The 19971-nt window shown below is 40.3% G+C and overlaps 1 long non-coding RNA gene across 1 annotated transcript; it reads left to right on the top strand.

The window, feature by feature from the left end:
• Positions 1-287: 287 nt before the first annotated feature.
• Positions 288-18133, top strand: LOC125439785. The gene is made up of 3 exons (XR_007245582.1): positions 288-298; positions 874-877; positions 17969-18133. It is a non-coding gene; the product is annotated as an uncharacterized LOC125439785 (long non-coding RNA).
• The last annotated feature ends 1838 nt before the right edge of the window (positions 18134-19971 follow it).

Below are 19971 nucleotides of genomic sequence, written 5' to 3'. Positions count from 1 at the left end.
AGAGTCCTTGTATTCCTCAAAGCAGTAGTGGGTTGCTGCTACAACAGGAGAATCCCTATTCGGTCCGATGTATCCAGCAACTAGGAAATATACCTACAGTTGCAACTCTGGCTAACAAAGTATATGGGTAGTGCCACAGACACCTGCAACCATCTTTGGGAGCAAAAATTAATATATGACGCTGTCTTATTTTCGGGGAAACACGGTATTATTTCTACTTTGTCTAGTCACATCTCTATGATGCACACCAGATCAGCTTCCTCATCTAGGCTTGCTAACTTATGAACCAATGTTGCATGTAGTAGTTTGAAGAATGGCCATCTGATTATCAGAATCACTTTGGCAAATGACTTGAAGAAAAGGTGGGCATAACTTCTCAATCCCTTTCTCTTGACCAGGGGAATCTCTCATCACTACATCTCCTTTGCTTACCACTACCTCAATAGTAGTTCCTCTTCACTATCCCCCTGTATTACAACCAGACAAGTTTTTAAAAAGTCACTAAATCAGAATGAGACAGAAATAGCTTTCTCCCCCCTGCTCACATACACAAATACACACAAAGAAGTTCACACTGGTAACTCATCCAGCCTCACATTTACAAAGAACAACTAAGGGAGGGAGAAAAGAGAGGAGGGAAGAAACCATATACATCCTGTATGGAAGTTCACTTCAGGTGACTGATTCTGGAATAACTGTGAAGGCTAGCAAATTGTGATGTATTTACTTGATTATTATATTTTGACCCTCATTTTCTGTGTTAGTCACCAAAATGCCTGAAGATAAAATCCGTCTACAGAATTAGTTTTTCCCCCAGTTCATACTGAATTAAACTTCTTTGTATAAGAACTCCGAAACCATGAACAAGAGTAGTTTAGTTGTCTTCCTGCTGAAGCAATTTCATTATTGCAGGTTAGACAGTGTGTCCTTTTAACTATTTGGCTGTCTTGATGTAGAAAACTGCATTCCATCTCACAAAATGGCTTTTAAGAGTCCATTCACACAATTCATACCAGTAAAACAATTTAGGTTCAATTTTGGACATTTTATCAACTAAATTGCTGTAATTTCTCACTGTTTTTTCAGATCTATTTTCTTTCATACTTCTAAAAGTACAGACTCGAGATTTTGCCTTTTTTCTTTTAGAAAATTTGTTATGAATAAAGGCCTTATCTTTGCAATGTGAATCTATGGACAGTTTTCTTTCCAAGTGTGCTTAAGAAACATGTAGAATATGGGATTTACACACTTATTACAAAGCCATCTGAGAAATGCTTGTTCAGATATACCATGCTCAGCAGATACCCTCCTCTTACACGTTGTCCATTTTCTGAAGAGATCAATAACAGATGTCCAAAAGAAGATGGATAAGCCATTTCCTAGCAATGCATGAGTTTTAAAGCTGAAAGGAAGGACAGTGAGGAGACTTTCTGATGCTCGCAGGAGGAAGTGGTCATATGACAAACAGCCACAGCAGGATAAAATTTCTTTTTAACTAAATGCTATATCTATATCAGGCACCAGTTGCAATATCTGTCAGTTACCCAACTCAGTGCTCCATCAACTGCCATGGAACCATTCAGTCTCATAGTGCTATAAGAGTTGATATATGACTGTTTTCAGTGAGTCAAGACCAAGGAGGGCCAAGAACGAGGTGAGTCAACATGAAAATGTGTAACCTTTTGGATTTTACAGCCTTACATGCAACAACACCATGGAATTCTGGGAGGTCTCTAAGAACATTCTAAAGATGACAGTTGGAAACAGTTGCTACCTGGCTGGTCTTTAGCTAGATAACTATTTATATCATAAAGTGGCACACAAAGCTACATTCTGCTCGTTAGTCTACTAACAGGATCATATAGAAATATACCTGTTAACCTTCATATGTGAAACCATCATAAATTTATGCTTTTACTTTTCCATATATTCTACCAAATTTTATATATGATTGGCAAGACAAGGTTAACTGGACATACATGATGATTTCTGAAAAAAACACCCCCACAATTTTACATAATATTTATTTACTGTATTTATAGTTAGCATTTCTCACTGACACTGAAACCAAATTTCATAGTGCAAGTTGATAACAGGCTAAGCGAAGGTGTATATAATAGGTACAGTGTGGATCAATACAATCAATATGAGGAGACATTATATGAGCAATGTACTAAGACAATGATTATAGAATAACTAGCATATATTATTTTGTAACTCATAGAAGAATCCTAAAAGCAAGGCAGTGTCTTATCACTGTGCTGTAGATGGGAAGAACAAGACAGAGAGAGAGAGTAGCCTCTCTCAAGCCACCTGAGTTCATGACAGAGATGAGATTTGAATGGGAAAACTTTTAAACTGCCGTTCATTTGGTTAATCACTATGCTACATTAGAATGATAATCACTTGTCATGTACTGTCCAGATACTCACACCAACTATTACCTCATTGAACCCAGGTCCTCAGTCTAGTCAGTCCTCAAATGAAAAGATCAGTTATATTTTGGAGATGCTGTCCTCCCTTTAACCACTGGCAGCCATAATAATCAATATATGAAGTATTAGGGTATAATTTCTAATGTTAAAAATAGGTTAATGATCAGTTTACAAAAGATTCATGGTACAGACTGATGATGATTTTGTGATAAATCCTATCCTTTCTTTGACCAGGAATGGAAAAACAACAGAGCCAGTCACAAAAGGAGGAAAAATCTCTACATAAAGCAAACACTGCACAGTAAAGACTTTCTAGATAAGCCCTGTAGGCTTATATGGGCCTAAAAGGAAGCTAGAACACTTTCAAGATTTCATAGGAGACTTTCTAACTCTATACAGGAATCAGATTTATACACAAATACTTCAGAGATCAATGTGTTAGAGAATATGGGTATTGCTCTTCAAGTTTAAAGTTCCTGCAGGAGTCATTATCTGTATGAGATTAAATCTGTAAATTCAAACAGAGTCAATGGGCAGTTGTTCAAACAGCAGATTAAAATGATTAATGAAAGACAAGAGTTTGGTAATAAGTGCAGCAGACTGCAGCACAAGGCAGTTTTGGTGTTCCTCTTTAGATAAGCTTCAGGGTTCAAGTACTGTTTGTTGGGTAGAGCTGCCACAAGATCACATTTGTCCATAGAAAGGAATAATAATTCAGTTTTATTTATTTTTTCTGGCAATGAAACATTTTTAGACTTATTGTAGTAAGTTGAAACTTCAGGGAGGGGTAAGCCACCAACCTCTCCTCTAATTAGTCTTGGAATCAGGTTTGGACAAACCAAGCTGTTTCTTGATAAAGTAGCAGGTAATTTAAGAAATGTTGAGGCTGGTCGTAAGGACAATGAATCCTAAGAATCCCACTGCAAACCCAATGACATAATTGGGAACCTCAAAAGATTCCCAATTGATGTGCAGATGCATACAGTGGAAAGTCAACCAAGAAGATGAAAGATTCTACAGCCTTTCTTTTTCCTTCTTTCTCTAGCTTCCACCCAGGCATCACAGAAGTCTGGAAAGTCAGGGGAAAGTGCCATGAGCAGTGTGCATCCAAGGCCCTTGGAAGGGGAGGGAGGGAGAAACTCTATTCTCCTAGCTTCCCTGCCAGCATCATTGCCATTAATGCTTCAGTAGCAACAAGTAAATGAATGAGTGCTGTTGGAGCATAGTCTGGAGTGTAGTCTGCTGTTGGAGTACAGTCTTCAGTGGGTAAAGAGGACTAGCTATTTAGAACTAAGTGGCCCATTATGTCTACGCTTGACCCGAAAATTCATGGTTGATACCATCTAGCTAGGTCAGGTTGGTCATGAGTCCAGAAGGTAATGACTTATTTATTCATAAATATTCATAAATAATAAATGCTGTACTACCAGAGGGTATACTTCCAATTTGAAATTAGAATCCTCATGAGGTAGACATCCTTAGATCTCTATGTATATAAACACTACTTTAATACTGTTTCAATGTATTGATGTTTTAATGTTTTGATATCCATTGTCTAGGATGGACATATTTAAGTGGAAAGGAGGCATGGAAAAGTTTAAAATAAATAACTTAATAATTACCAAGTGACCAACATTCTATTCTTGGGCAAGGTGCTAAAGAGACGACTGTGAAAGTTTTTAAATGTTATTAGAAAAGGTGAATTTCTAGACCCATTTTAATTCCGATTCAGGAATGGTATTCAATTGGATATGATCCCCTGACCATTTATGGGATAGTATTTGATAGAGCAGTAGTTTTTTAATCTCCTGAACCTTTTAATTTTTCAGTACCATGAAGCATAGAATGCCTCCCAAGAGGCTGGCTTAGTTAGCCATGTGTAGCATCTTGCTTTAGTGTTTCTGCTTTATTTGGTTGGTTCCAGAAAGTAGTGCTGACACTGGCCCTCATTTATGCTTTTGAATAGTGCAGGGATCCATGTTTTCTTTCATGCTGCTTAACATCAATATTGAATATAACATCTGTAGAGATTTGAGAAATTCCTAAAACGTTGCACAATATAACATCCAGTGGTGGGATTCAGCAGGTTCGCACCACTTTAGCAGAACTGGTTGTTTAAATGTGCCTGTAAACAACCAGTTGTTAAATTGTTTGAATCCCACCACCAGAAACAGTTGTTAAATTATTTGAATTCCACCACTGATGACATCTATTCTGGGTACATACTCAGAAGTGAGATCATGGCATTGGCCGTTTCTGCACGGCATTGATGGGGGTTGGGTCGGCGCATTCCGTGCCGACCCAACCCCCCTGGGACCGTTCGCACGAATGGTCCCAGAAACAGCCGGGCAGACGGGCGCTCGCAGAGCGCATCACTCGCCCGGCCTAACTCCGGTGTGTCCCTGGCAGCCTTCTTCGGCATAGTACAGCCAGGCTCTGGAGACATAAGCCCCCCCAAGCTCCCGCGCCGCCTGCTTCAGCGTCGCAGGGCAGGGGGCGTGTCCCCAGGCCTTGGCAATGCACCAGATGGCCGGAGACAAGGTAAGTGAAGGGTGGGAGTGGGAGGCGCTTGAAGCCGCTTCGCCGCTTCAAGATCGGGCAAGCGTCCTTCCAAGCCAGCGTTTCCAGTAAACCTCGCTTGCCAAGCAAGGTTTGGAAACGCCGGCTTCACGCCAGTCGGGCGGCGCGAGGGCGGTGTGGCTGCGCAGCAGCTGTGCTCCCTGTGCGAATGGCTCCCTGGGGACGGCGTTTTTGCCGTCCCCAGGCCGCCATAAAACGCCCGTGCAGAAAGGGCCATTGTTTGGTGCTAGTTTCTTCCATACTTTTGCTCCTGTTGCTCCATCTAGCAGTAGAGGGGACCCAGGGGTTGAGGAATGGAAGTTATCTCCTATAGAGGGCGGTCTGGCCTCCCTCACATGAAACCACTGGGAGAGATTAGTATCACCAATATGTAGATGATACCTAGTCCTGTATTTCTCTAATCTCTGAATTGGGTGGTTATATGGAAGTTCTGAGTAAATACCTGGAAAAAGTAATGGAGTGGATGAGAGCCAATTCAGTTGATTATCAATTCAGACAAGATTAAGATGCTGTTGTTCAGTGACACTGACACAGGTTAAAAAGTTGGAGAGGGATGAACTCCTCCTGAAAAGGTTTGTAATGTGGGGGTTTTGTTGGTTCCTGACCTACAGGTCCTTGTGTTCTCCGTGTCACATAGTACTTTTTATCACCTATAGCTAATGTACCAGAAACATATGTTCCTCAAAAAGTATGATCTGGCCACAGCAATCCATGTTCTGAACATGCCCACATTGGATTACTGCTCTGTGCTTTACATGGGGCTGTCTTTCAAAATTTTAGCTGGTTCAAAATGTGGCATCTAGCCTTTGTCAAGTCTGTCAAGACTGTATTGCTACTGTGTTGAAAGATCTGCACTGGCTTGTTTGCTTCTGACCACAATTGTTGGTTCTTACCTATAAAGCCTTAAAGGGCTTGTGGCAGGTTACATGAATGACCTTCTCTCCTATACTGTACAGGCTGTCAGTTAAGATTATTTTTCCAAGCCCTAGTATGTGTGCTCCTCGCTACAGGTGAGAAGGATAGCAACCAAAGGCAAGGCTTTTTCAGTAATGTCCCTCATTTTCAGAATTCCTTCTCCCTTGAGGCTCTCTTAAGTTCCAGGCCAAAACATTCCTCTTTACCTTTGAAAGTGAAGTTTCTAACTTTTAAAGATTAGGGTTATTTTACATACGTAATTTTAATGTTGCCTTTATGGTTTGGGTTAACATAGAATATTTTAATGTTGTTTATTTGATTTTATTTACAAAAAATTTTTTTGTAAGCTGTCTTGATCAGGTCACTGAAGAGGCAGCATTTTTTTTTAAGCTACTAACTAACTAAATAGGATGAAAAGAGGTGGAAAGAGAATGAATGGAAAATTATTCCATTGTTCAGATATACCATCTGTACAAGAGAAAAATGTGAGGAATATGATGTTGGCTTGGATCACCTTAAAAATGAGTACAATGAGCTGTTCAAGCTTATATTCTGAATGAAGGGATTATTAACTTCAGCAGTATCTCCAGTTAAAACCAAATTTCTCTCTGGTCACTGATGGCATCACAGAGCAGTTGTGTAGATTAAAAATAGGAAAACATCATGTATACCACTATGAGCTCCTTTGGTGAGGAAATTTTTTTTTTTGCCAGGATGAACCTTGCAGAAAAGTACTAATGTCACATTTTTCTTCTCCATGCTTCCTTGATGCATAGAATATTTCTTTTCAGAATAGTAAGCAAACAAAGGAGGAAGCAGCAACTACATATATGGCATATAAAACATGACAAAAAGTGTTTCTGTCAAGAGAGTGTGGGAATCCCTAAACGTAATGGTTTCTACTGAAGCACTATTCTAAGGGCTCAGTCCCTGATGAAATATTTCTTGGAATAACCAAGCATGGCTGCCATTAAAAAGAGGTAAGGAAATGCCAAGGAATCACAGTGTAAGTAAATGGAGATAAAGAAAGCCTCTGCTGAGACAATGATGCATGGGTGACCTGTAACAATCGATTTGAACAAGATAGTTCAGGGATAAATAGAATACAAGACAGAAATCCTAACAGAAGGCAAATGCATGAGGCTATACAAAGGACAAATATTTTGAAGAAAGCTTATAAACTGGAAAGATAAGAAGGACCAACAATGCACAAAAATCCACAGCTAAGATGTATATCTAGGGTCCACATAAATACCAAAGGTTAAGTCTGTTTCCTTCAGTCAGAGCCAGATTTGGAGGGGCAGGAGGGCAGGTGCCCCAGGTGGCAGGATCAGGGTGGGTAGTGGCAGGAGATGGGGGAGACTCAATTGCCCAGAAGAGATGACTTGTTCTACAGTACACATGCCCCCTGTTTCAACAGTTAGACTGCTGTTAGAAAGTGGGTGGGAAAGGAGAGGGAGATCCAGGGTCTCAGTGGGGAGTCATAGCCCTTGGTAAGGCAGAAGGTACAGTTATTAGTTGGATAAGACTATGTGAGTGACGACAAGTAAAGGTTCCTTAGGAAATGTTCAAAAGTGTCATGTTCTATGCACTAGGAGATGTAGACTTCTAGGTAATCTTCTTTGGCCTCACTAATGTCCCTCTTTCCACTGGCCATGTCACACTCTGCTCTTCCACTTCCAATTCTTTGGATACCCCTTTCAAGGGACGCACATTAAGTTGCTTTGAGCAGATTAGATTTCTGAAGGGGGTTTAAAATGTGTTCTAAACACTCAGAGGGAGAGAAGAGTTTGGGGGGAGTGACTGTTAACCATTTAGAATGTGTGATACTCTTTTTCCACCCCACCCATTGTTCTGTGCTCAGGTACTGCAAGCCCTAGACTGCTTGGAGTCAAAAGAAGCAGAGAGGAAGAGAAGCTGAGAGGCTGTACTCTTGCCCCACTCCGCTTTAAAACTGGCAGTTGTGTTATGATTGGCTTTGCCAAAGGCCACAAGTAGACTTGCCTCCCATCTGATAGGCTTGGCCTTCCCCAAAGAGCCTGATTTTATATCTTTGGAAAGGTGTTTATGTGGGAGGGGAGAGAATGGAAAGTCTGGTTGTGTTCATTATGTGCCATCAAGTAACTTCTGATTTATTCATCAATGACATCCCAAACTCCTCTTGTTAGCAGCCTTGTTCCAGTCATCAAATGGAGAGCTGTGACCTCCTTTATATGCCAATTCATCTCATGGTGGGTCTTCCTCTTTTCCTACTGTCTTCAACATTTCTTCACATTATTGTTTTTTCAAGTGAGACTTTTCCAGTGACTAAAGTACAGTAGTCATTTTAATCATTTTAGATTCTAGCAGCATAGATAACACTTTTCTTGGACTGCACTTTATCAAGTTATGAAGGAGTGTGAGGTGTTCGGTCAAAATTATGTGCGCTGTATTTAAATTGTCTGGGGAAAAGTTAGGCTGAAAAACTTTCTTTTCAGGCCGATTCCCCACCATCAATTGATTGTGTGATACTCAAGTGAAATATCAAGGATTCAGAAAGAACTCCCCACTGCCTGATCAACGAACAAGGATTCATCCCGGTTCTGGCACTCATTCTCCCCCTTATCCCGTGTCTTTGCCAAACCTGCTTGAAAGTACTACTTTTTTTAAAAAAAACACATCTTTGATCCAGTTTGGAGGGGAGAATCAGGGGTCCACTCCTGATTCAAATTTCCCACTGTGGAGCATGATGCAAATGCCCTACAACCAATCAGTATACATGGTGCTGTTCTCACAAGAGCATGAGAGAACGATAACCAATCAGGAACTTGGGTGGGGGAGACATGCTGACATGACGACATCAGTGCATCATCACAGTGCATTTTTGCAGGAAAAAAAGAAAGGTTCTGCCCCAACACGGCACAACAGCCAATCAGGAGAGACCTGCCAAGCTGATCGCATGGTAGTGGGGATTGTTACATTTCTTGAATTCGAAATAGGCCTAGATGTCTTCACTGGAAACATGCTGCGGTGGGGAGGTTGAAACCTCGATGAAAAGGTGCAGTTTATTTTCCAACTTGGTTTGATCTAGTTTGAATTTCCCAGTGGGGATTCAGCCTTAGTTTGGGTTTGTGTGGGTCTAGAGGGATTGAAGGAACATTATAGATAAATCTAATAATGTAAAAGTGTAATAATTCATTAACAGTTCATACAGGTCAACATAATGGATTCTATCATTTAAAAGAGTTGTTGATTATGTATGTTGATTATATAGATATACATAAAAATATTTATATAATATAGTAAGGACATCATTTTGTATTTTTGCCCCCTTCAAAAAACAATGTGGATTCAGCCCTGCCTTCACATATTCAATATCCATCTGTCTATTTCAGGATAAGCAATTCATTGGTTGCAGCCTGAATATATTAGTCACCATGGGTTATTTGTCATCGGCTCTTTGAAGGCAACTATCTTGTTATATATGGGAACAGAAAGTCTGTCTTTTGTTTTGACATTGCAATGTAGACCCAGTTACAGAGACTTTCACATCCTTTGCTTGAAGATATTGTACTCTAAATTGTATCTTTCACTATGCTGCAGAAGTACAGACACCCACAGGTAATAGGAATTGCCCTGCAACACACTTGCTGCCAGTTAAGTCCTAACAGAATAATTTTTAATTGAAGAAGTGGTAAGTTTGCACAGCATGCGGCTGTTACATGCAAGGCTAAAACTGAGCATCAATTGAATTCTCTCTAGGGAATCTTGCAATTGCAGAATTAGAACCACTAGGAGTGAGTCTGAATGCCATTAACTACTGAGCTGGCTTCCCATATAATATATTCATTTAGTCTTCCAATTACTATTACACTATGGGCAGTGGGGTTCAAGTGGCAGATTGTTTGCTGAATGGGGGATTTACTCCAAAGAATCCATCATTTCCATAAATAATGCAAAAATTCTCCTGAGTGTTAAAGCATGTAATTGTTTTTTCTGACATTGACTTAAACAATAATCTGTGTGTAAACAAGACATTGTCATGCATCCCACTAATGACTGCTAATTAAATATGCCCTGTTGTTACAACTTTCCAAAATTATTCAACTGCCTGGAGTTGTTCTGTATTACTAGAAGGTTTAGCTTGCATGATTAAGAGAGTAGCATTAAATAATAAGCCATGAGCAATGATAAGCTTTTAATTGCTAACCTTTCAGTTGAACTTTTCCATTTTAGTATTCCCTTTCCCCTAGTATTCATTAGATATCTGTCATTTTTTAAATATAGTCATTAATTGCTTTAGAAGCACAAATGAGTTCTGTTTTTAGCTTCCTCTAGTGTATAGTATAGAGAGAATAAAACCATGAGTAATGAACAGGTAAACTGAGAAATTTATCTTGGAGCTTGATCCTATGGACTACAGGGCATATGAAACAATTCGACAGATCTACACCAAGGCTGCTTGCATTTACACAAAGATGCATTGTTCTCTTGTTCCAGTACTAGCCACATGTAGAATCAGAAACACTAAATGGCTGCAGGGCAGGGTAGGATCCATATCACTGGATATTATACTACTGCAGGTTACAAGAAAAATATTTAGGCAGTACTTGAATGTTGTTGTTGGAATTCTTACAGACCAGAAAAAGAGTGTATGTAGCTTTAAGCAACAAATTCCCTCAGTGATTGTTACTCCAGTAAAAGGCAGGAGGAGGAGGAAGGACCCTTTCTGGACATATTTTGTCCTTTGAGGGGGACTCACTGGAGCTGGGCTTGGCTAGGGTTGTGAGATCCAGGTTGGGAAATTCCTAGAGATTTTGTGGAGAATTCTGGAGAGGGCAGGGTTTGGGGAGGGAAGATGCCTCAGCAGAGTATAATGTCATAGAGTTCACCCTCCAAAGCAGCTATTTACTCCAGGGGGACACATCTCTGGTTGATTCCCCACCCACCATTAGATGCGCGCTCCTCACGGCAAATACCCCGGGGTCCTGCAGCACTCCCCACTACACCAGCAGTGACAACGCAGCGACAACGCAGTCACCTCGATTCTGCTGCTCCTCCCACCCCTCAGCGTGCGTCATTTTGGATCCTGGTCAGAAGTACACCTTTTTGAAACCACGCGCTGAACATGGAGCAGGGCCCCCCTCTACTCTCACTTTTGAAGTGGGGAATTGACTTCTGTTGTCTGTAATTCAGTGGTAATTCTGAAGATCTCCAAGTCCCATCTGGAGACCTGGCAGCAACCTTTGAATGACTTGATATCACCTGACTTGCATGACTCAATGAGGCTTGGCTACTTGCTACCGTTCAATAGCAGACACCCTTTTGGAGCTAATGTGGTATACCGGTCAGACCTTGAGAGCAGGATCTGTAAGACCCAGATTCAAATCCTCATTTTGCTGTGAAAATTCACTAGGTGATTATGAACCAGTCACAAACTTTCAGCCTAAGCTACCTTGCAGGGTTGTTGTGCAAATAAAAAAGAGGAGGGAAGTAATGTAAGCTGTTTTGGTCCCCATTGTGGAGAAAGACTGTAGTTTTCCAAGGTAGAGGCTGTGGTGGCGAGCGGGGTGGGAGATGAAAAACTTAAAATTATAATGCCATAGACTCCACCTTCCAAAGCAGCCTCAAGGGAACCTAGGGAGAGTGCTGAAGATCACCTTCAGGTGAGCGCTGGAGATCACCTGGGATTACAGTTGTTCTCCAGATGACATAGATCAGTTCCACTGGAGAAAACATAGGGAGAATGAACTCTGTCATATTATACCCTGCTGAGGTTGTTTCCCTCTTCAAACCTCACCCTCTCAAGACTCCACCTCCAAATCTACAAGAATTTCCCAACCTGGAGCTGTCAATCCTTACCAGAATTGATATCTGTATTTTGGATATCCATTGTGATTCTGGGAGAGCTGCTGCCACCACTGCTATTGTCGGGGGAAGAGGAAGAGGTGGGAGGCTAAAGTTGTCATGGGAGGCAGAAAGGGAGAGCGATGAAGTAAGGGGAAGAAAGAAAAAGTGAAAGACATGAAGAGAGAGAGAGTAAGAAAGGGGGAGAAAGTAAAGATGTGGGAACAGGATAGCTGCTCCCACAAGTGTCTTGCTGGTCCCCACTTGTATGACATAAAAGACAGCCAACAAAGTGACTCCTGCAACTTATTCTGAAAACTGCAGAGTAGAAATTATTTCAGATTTCGTTTCCCTATCATTTTAATTTAACACACCCTATTTAAATTTTATTTCTTCCAGTTGCAAATTAAACATAGAGTTCTTACATTTGTTTTATCACACTGATTTCTGCCCCCCCCCAAAGGCTACATATTTTAGCATTATTTCTGCATCAATAAATCAGCCCCCAGATAATGTACAAGTGGAGGAGCCACAAAGACTTGCAGAAAGATTTTTGCCCCTCACCCATTATTTCCCTTTTCCCTTTCCTGAAAACCACCATAGTGTCTTCTTTTTCCCTGTCTGTTTATCTCCTTCCTACCCAACAGCCATCCTATTTTTTTCCTGCCCCTTGCAGACTCTGCCCGGGAAAACTATGACCTGTTTGTACAGTGACAGCTGCCATGCAGTTGCAAGGTGGGAAACTTGCAATGATTTGCCAGAAGCAATGTATTTTCCTCTGTATCCTTCTCTACTCATTTTCTCTTTCCCTCCTCTTGGCAGCCCCCATATCATTGCCTTTCTCTGATTTCTTCTCTCCATCCCATCCACCAACCAACCTATTTTTTATCTGCCCCCTCATCTTCTTTATTATTATTTATTTACTACATTTAGCCATATCTTTCTCTACATTGTGGACCAAAGCAGCTTACATTCCCTTCATTTTTCCTCCATTACATCAATGAGAGGTAGATTAGGCTGAGAATGTGTCTAGCTCATGATCACTGAGGGAGATTCCATGGAAGAGTGGGGATTTGGGCCTAGGTCTCTCAGATCCTAGTCTGAAGTTCTAACATACCACATGGGCTTTTGTAGAATGGCTGCTGTTGAACATGAGCAAGCAGCTATTCTGTGTTAGTCATGCAAGCAATTGTGGATGCTACTTCTATTATTTGGAGGGATTAACCCCAGTCAATCAGTGGCGGATTTAGATGAAGCAAGGCCCTAGACTATTTCACTTATGAGGCCCCCTCCCAATCCTACACCTTCATGACTAGAAGAAGATGGAAAAGTGTTTTAAATAAAATTGAGTAAAGCTGAGCATTCCACAATTCACATTTCCTCCTCTAAAGGACACAAGGTGTTATTGTTAAAAACTATATTTTCTCGATTATATGCCTAATAAAGGTTTTTGGATTGGATTGGATTTGTTAAAAACTATAGTGATTGAAAATTACTTGAGGGTTGCTTAAAGACAACAGTGTGTTATGACAGCATGTGTAAGAAAGGTGTGTGACAGAGATAGATTCCACACAGCATATATATATATAACATCTTTAAAATGTTATAAAAAGATCTGTTAAGGGGTTTTTGTGTTCCCACAGCACGAAAGAACACAAGTGTTTGTTACACGTTATCAGCCAAAACGGACCTTTTTTCTCCTCCTGCTCCATGGAGCTCTTGTCAGTTTCCCAGTGCACCTGCCATTCTCCATGGAGATTCCTCACAGAGGTTCATCTGTTTGCTATTTCACTGTAATATGTAGATGAATAAAGTCTGTTCAGTTTAATGATCCTGTGCATGGGTCATTTTTCCTTTTTTTGTTTCGAGGGGCTGTCTGCAAAGCTACAGCAAAACAAATATGCGCTTATTGCAGCTTCTCTAGTCATATTGCTGTAGCTTCACAGACAGCCATATCAAAAAAAGGGGAGGAAAACGACACATGCATGGGATTGCTAGACTAAACAAACTTTATTCATCTACTTTTGACAGCAAAATAGCAAATGGATGAGCTACAAGCAGAGAGAAAACTTCTGTGGGAAAACTTCACATAGAATCTGCCGCAGCACTCAAGATGGCTGGCACAAGCAATGGAAACTAAAGTAAGATGTTTGGGAGAGAGAAATAAAGCATTTCCTGCCTGCTGGCACTTGCTCAAAAGGCAGTAATCATCCTCAACCTAGGGTTGAGGGGAAAAGATTGTTAGTTTAGCAATCTTTGAAAAACCTTTGGAGAGAAATATAGCCGGCTGAACTTGTGTTGGGGAAAAAAGATGTGTGAAATTCTTTTCCAAAATGTTATATATAACATCCTGAAGACATTATATTTGTGCTGTGTGGAATTCACCTGTGACAAAAACATTATACACCTTTGCCAGAGACCCCCTAGATTTTGAGGCCCTAGGTTTCAGCATGCTAAGCCTATAGGTAAATCCAGTGCTGTCCTCAGTGTATTCTCTTTAAGATTTCAGATTTTTCTGCAAACCTGGAACTTGGTTCAAGTTTATAAAAACAAATCTTGTCCATTCATGGCATCTATTTCTGAATTAAAGTATCCACAGATTTGGCCATGTTAAACATTAAATATATTGGTACTATGTGCCTAAATGATATATAAGCAAACAATAAAAACTGTTGACAAAAATATAAATGAATATTATAAAAGGGTGCATATTTTTATCCTCATTATGGTGTTGCAAAACAATTCTAGACGTCTGGACAGCCTTGCACCAGTGAGGAACTGCCTGAGAGGATTTCCCTTGCCTTTATATAAAGGCAAGCGGGGAGGGGGGGCACCAGTGTGTTGAGTTCTACTCTGAAATCCACATGTAGGAAACGCTGTAGATGTATATGTTTTATCAAAGACTTCACGATCAGGGGTTCCAAAGAGAGGAGAGTTAAGGGAGCAAAATTTCAGGGGCCATGGCCACTCTTGAAACAATAAGGACATAAGAACATAAGAACAAGCCAGCTGGATCAGACCAGAGTCCATTTAGTCCAGCTCTCTGCTACTCGCAGTGGGCCACCAGGTGCCTTTGGGAGCTCACATGCAGGATGTGAAAGCAATGGCCTTCTGCGGCTGTTGCTCCCGAGCACCCGGACTGTTAAGGCATTTGTAATCTCAGTTCAAAGAGGATCAAGATTGGTAGCCATAAATTGACTTCTCCTCCATAAATCTGTCCAAGCCCCTTTTAAAGCTATCCAGGTTAGTGGCCATCACCACCTCCTGTGGCAGCATATTCCAAATACCAATCACACGTTGCGTGAAGAAGTGTTTCCTTTTATTAGTCCTAATTCTTCCCCCCAGCATTTTCAATGAATGCCCCCTGGTTCTAGTATTGTGAGAAAGAGAGAAAAATTTCTCTCTGTCAACATTTTCTACCCCATGCATAATTTTATAGACTTCAATCATATCCCCCCTCAGACGTCTCCTCTCAAAATAAGGCATCTTTTTTTCTATACAACATTTGCATTGGGTCTGTTGGAGTGAGAATGAACTCAGAGGGAATCTTGGCCTGAGGAACCATGATGGCTCTCAGAAGCCTTCTTATCAATACACAAATTTGAAAATGTGAAAGATTTTAATTGTTTAATTATTATTTTTATAGCACTTCAGAAAAATTTCCAGTGACAGCATCCAAATGTCAAAAAAGTTCATACCCACTCATCCAATTCTCTGCATATTTTAAATGAGAAACATGAATTTCTAATGTTCCAGTGGGAGGCTGATCCAATTGACTACTTCTGTTCTTCCATAATCATGGAATTACTCATGTCTAGTAATCACAAGCATTCAGTTTTGCTCAGCGTGCAGTTCACTTAGACTTCTTTTCACTGACATAATGAGCTGTGTTTTGCTTGCAAACATTCAATGATATTTTTAGCAGGCCAGATGTCAGTGCCAATACTAAAGTCCACTGGCCTTCAAACTACATTTGCTGCCATCTGGGTCCATAGCAGGGATGTACTCTTAATTAATTAATGACAATCCAAAGCAGATTCCCCCTTTTCCTTATTTTTTCCTTAAATTTTTTTTACTCTTTAGAGAAACAGAAAAGACAAACTTATTTCAAGTTATAGAATAGGATGTTATCCATTAGGAATATTAGGAAAATATTAGGAAGACAATGAAAAAAATACAAGAAAACACATTACTATAAAATGATTTACTATATACCATCCCATATTGTTACCCTAAGTAAGCATTCTCCACTCTAATTGGGTGAATTAGCTGTGGAGAAAGAGCAAAAGGAGGTAACTGGGATCAATAACCTGTGCATACCAGTATAATCCTGGGTGAAAACCCCTAAAATTAGCAGGCAATTATACAATTAACAAATTTTATTTTAATAATAATAATAATAATAATAATAATAATAATAATAATAATAATAATAATAATAATAATAATAATAATAATAATAATAATAATAATAATAATAATTGTGCAACTTTGGAACTCAGTAAAGGTGAAGCACCAAGATTTTGTAATATTGCAATGGAATAAACTATTACAAGCCTCCATTGCCAAGGATGCAAAGTGCTTCTGGGCATTGGTAAATAATGCCACAGGCCTGCATAAGCTTTCTACCTCTTCTATCTCCCCAGACAGGTGGTTTAATTATTTCTCAAACCTCTTTCATGATCAGACATCTAATGAAATTGACTGGCCAGACACTGACCAACTCCCTATTTGGCCTCCAGTTACTCCTGCAGAAGTTACCATCTTGATTGATAATATGAAAGAGGGGAAAGCCCCAGGCCCCAATGCACTTATTTCAGAAATCTTCAAACTAAATTCGAAATGGTGGGCTGAATTGCTAGCAGCGCTTTTTACCCACGTCAACAACTCAGGCCAAATCCCTAAATCTTGGCTTTCTGCCATACTTGTGCCAATATACAAAAAAGGAGATCCAAGTGATCCCACAAATTTCCATCCGATTGCTCTCTTATCAGTGGCCGGTAAGATTTACTCCAAATTCCTGTTGAACAAAATAGAATCTTGGCTGGTACACAATAAAATTCTTGGAGCTGAGCAAATTGGCTTCCGTAAAGGAAAAGCAACTTTAGATCACGGCCTTATTTTGTTTCATCTAGCGAACAAGTATGTTACTATGGGAAAGAGCAAACTATATGCAGCATTCATTGACCTCAAGGGAGCCTTTGACTCCATCTCTAGAGAACTTCTATGGCAGAAACTCCGGGTTTTAAGAATTGACCCAAGACTGCTCCTCCTGATCCAACAACTCCACTCGAATACATCTTGCCAGGTCAAATGCTCGCAAGAGGGCCTGCTAACAGAAAATATCGCAATCACGAAAGGAGTCAAGCAAGGCTGCATACTAGCCCCCACACTGTTCAATATTTTTTTGAATGACTTAGCCCCTGCATTATCAGAAACCAATAGTCATCCTCCTATTCTAAATGCATTGCCAATACCATTAATGTTATATGCGGATGATGCAGTTTTACTTTCAAGATCTAAAGTGGGCCTTCTCCGTCTGATTAGGCGATGCATCCAGTATTGTAAAACTGGAGATTGTAATAAACTGGAGATTAATTATAACAAATCCAAAATTTTAGTTTTTTCACGACGGTTGAAGATGCACAAGTGGGAAGTCAATAATATTACTCTGGAGCAGGTCAAACAATTTAAATACTTAGGAATCACCTTCTCTTATAATCTGTCTTGGCGCCCGCATCACAATCTTTCCTCAACCATGGCCTCCAATAGCGTTAGAGCAGTCTCCCGTTTCTTCTACAACACTGGTAATAGATATATACCTGCAGCAGTTAAGGTATTTAATGCCAAAGTCGGAGCACAGATATTATACGGGTCCCCAATTTGGATCTCTGCAGTTAATAAAACCATTAACACTCTACAATCCAAATTTCTACACAAAATAATGGGCCTACCTAACTGTGTTCCCTTTGCTGCTATTTGCCTGGAAACGGGACAGATCACTTTTGAGACCTTGGCTTGGTTAAGAGCATTCAAATATTGGCTCAAAATACATTATCAACAGGACTCTTCCAGTTTCATTCACTCTTTTCTACAAGATAGCAAATCAATGTTATGGTCAAATATTATCAAAAACAAAATTGAAACCATTGGTCTATCCTTGGAATCGCTCAGTATGCTTACCCTTACTGAGGCTTATAACACCCTGAAAGTGAAACTGCTTGATGTGGAATTCCAAACACTGACCATGGCAGCAAAAAGGACATGCTCACCACTTAATCTAGCAATACCCCCGATCCAAGGCCAAATGGCTAACTATTTAATTACTCTGGTTAACCCAACACAACGGCGAGCCTTGACGCTTGCCAGATTTAATGTTATGCCCTCCGCGTTTTTGCGTGGCAGGTTCAATAATCTTGATAAAACTCAAAGATTATGTTCCTGCAACCAAACGCAGATTGAAACCATAGCCCATTCTTTGTTTCACTGCTCGAGAACCAAGGGAGTCAGAGATCGATATGTAAATTCCATACCACTACTCACCATGGCCCCTGCTGACTTAGTTGCAATTCCAATTCTTCTGAATAATACCAACCCTGAGATTGTGGCAAACTTTCTCCTTGAAATAATTGAATGCAGATAATCCAGCAATGGGTCTAAGTATGTTTAGAGCATAAGTAATTAACCTCCCTCTTCCTTATCACGCCACCTTACTTTAATATTTTACTGCTATACTACAATATATTAATCTGGGAATTTAGCATGTCTCTGTAGCAGCTCTGAAATGTTTATCTGTGGTATCAATTTTAGATTTAATATGTGTTTCAATTTCTGTCTCTTGCTAATAGTAATTATAACAAACATGGCCAGTATGATGCAGACAGAATTTGCTTGTTGTTGGGTGGTTCGGGCCCAGTGGAATGAGAACTGGGGGCCTTCTTTTTGTTGAAGATGTGAACATGGATCGATGTGTCATGCGGGTTTGCATTGGATGTGTTTTGCTGTATTGGTTTGCTTTGTAGCTATTGTGGTTTTTTTTTAATATGCCAATAAAGGCTTTCTGTTCTGTTCAACTCAGTAAAGGTAAACTTGCAACATGCGAAAGTGTGAATATGCCAAATGCCATAGAAATAAAGAGCTTACCAGTGAATGAAAGCTACAAATACTTGGGGATGCTGCAAGCAGAGAACATCAAGCATGCAGAAGTCAAAGGCGCAATTAGGAAGGAATATCTTAGAAGGGTAAGAAACATTTTGAAATCAAAGCTAAATGGAGGAAATACAATAAAGGCAATTTATACTTGGGTGGTGCCTGTAGTACGCTACACTGCTGGCATAATTAACTGGACATAAGACGAATTGGACATCCTGGACACAAAAACAAGGAAAATTATGACCATAAATTGAGCACTGCATCCAAGAAGTGATGTAGACAGACTCTACCTAGCAAGGTCAGAAGGAGGAAGAGGGCTGCTCCACATCAAGCAATCAGTAGAGGAAGAGAAAAGAAGCCTGGAAGAATACATCCAAGAAAGTCAAGAGCCAGCATTGAAAGAAGTCCACAAGGCTGAGATACTGAAAGCCAAAGAATCAAAAGAGTATAGAGTCCAACAGTTGAAAACACGAAAGGAGCAGTGGCCAAACAAGCCACTCCATGGGCAGTACTTTAAGAACACTGAAGGGAAGGTTGACAGCAAGAAAACATGGGAGTGGCTCAGAAAGGGAACTCTAAAGAAGGAAACTGAAGGCCTGATTTTTGCTGCCCAGGAGCAAGCATTACGGACAAATGCAATAAAGACACGAATTGAAAAGTCCTACAATGACCCAAAGTGCCATCTCTGCAAAGAGGGTGATGAAACCGCAGAGCACATCATCTGCTGTTGTAAGAAAATAGCCCAAACTGACTATCTCGAACGTCACAATAGGCTAGCAGCAATGGTGCACTGGAACCTTTGCAAAAAGTACGGCCTGCCCTGTAGCAAGACGTGGTACGAGCACAAGCCAGAGAAGACCACAGAAAATGAAGAAGCAAAAATACTCTGGGACTGTAGAATACAGACAGATAGACAAATGGCACACAACACCCCAGACATAACAGTGGTAGAGAAAAAACATGTTTGGATTATAGATGTTGCTGTGCCACTTGACAGCAGGGTAGAGGACAAAGAGCTGGAAAAGATCACAAAATGCAAGGACCTACAAATTGAAGTTGAACG

The sequence above is a fragment of the Sphaerodactylus townsendi genome, linkage group LG01 (assembly GCF_021028975.2).
Source record: "Sphaerodactylus townsendi isolate TG3544 linkage group LG01, MPM_Stown_v2.3, whole genome shotgun sequence".
In the NCBI taxonomy this organism is placed as follows: domain Eukaryota; kingdom Metazoa; phylum Chordata; class Lepidosauria; order Squamata; family Sphaerodactylidae; genus Sphaerodactylus; species Sphaerodactylus townsendi.
The sequence above is the reverse complement of the archived record's forward strand: the minus strand, read 5'-3'. Positions and strand labels throughout refer to the sequence as shown.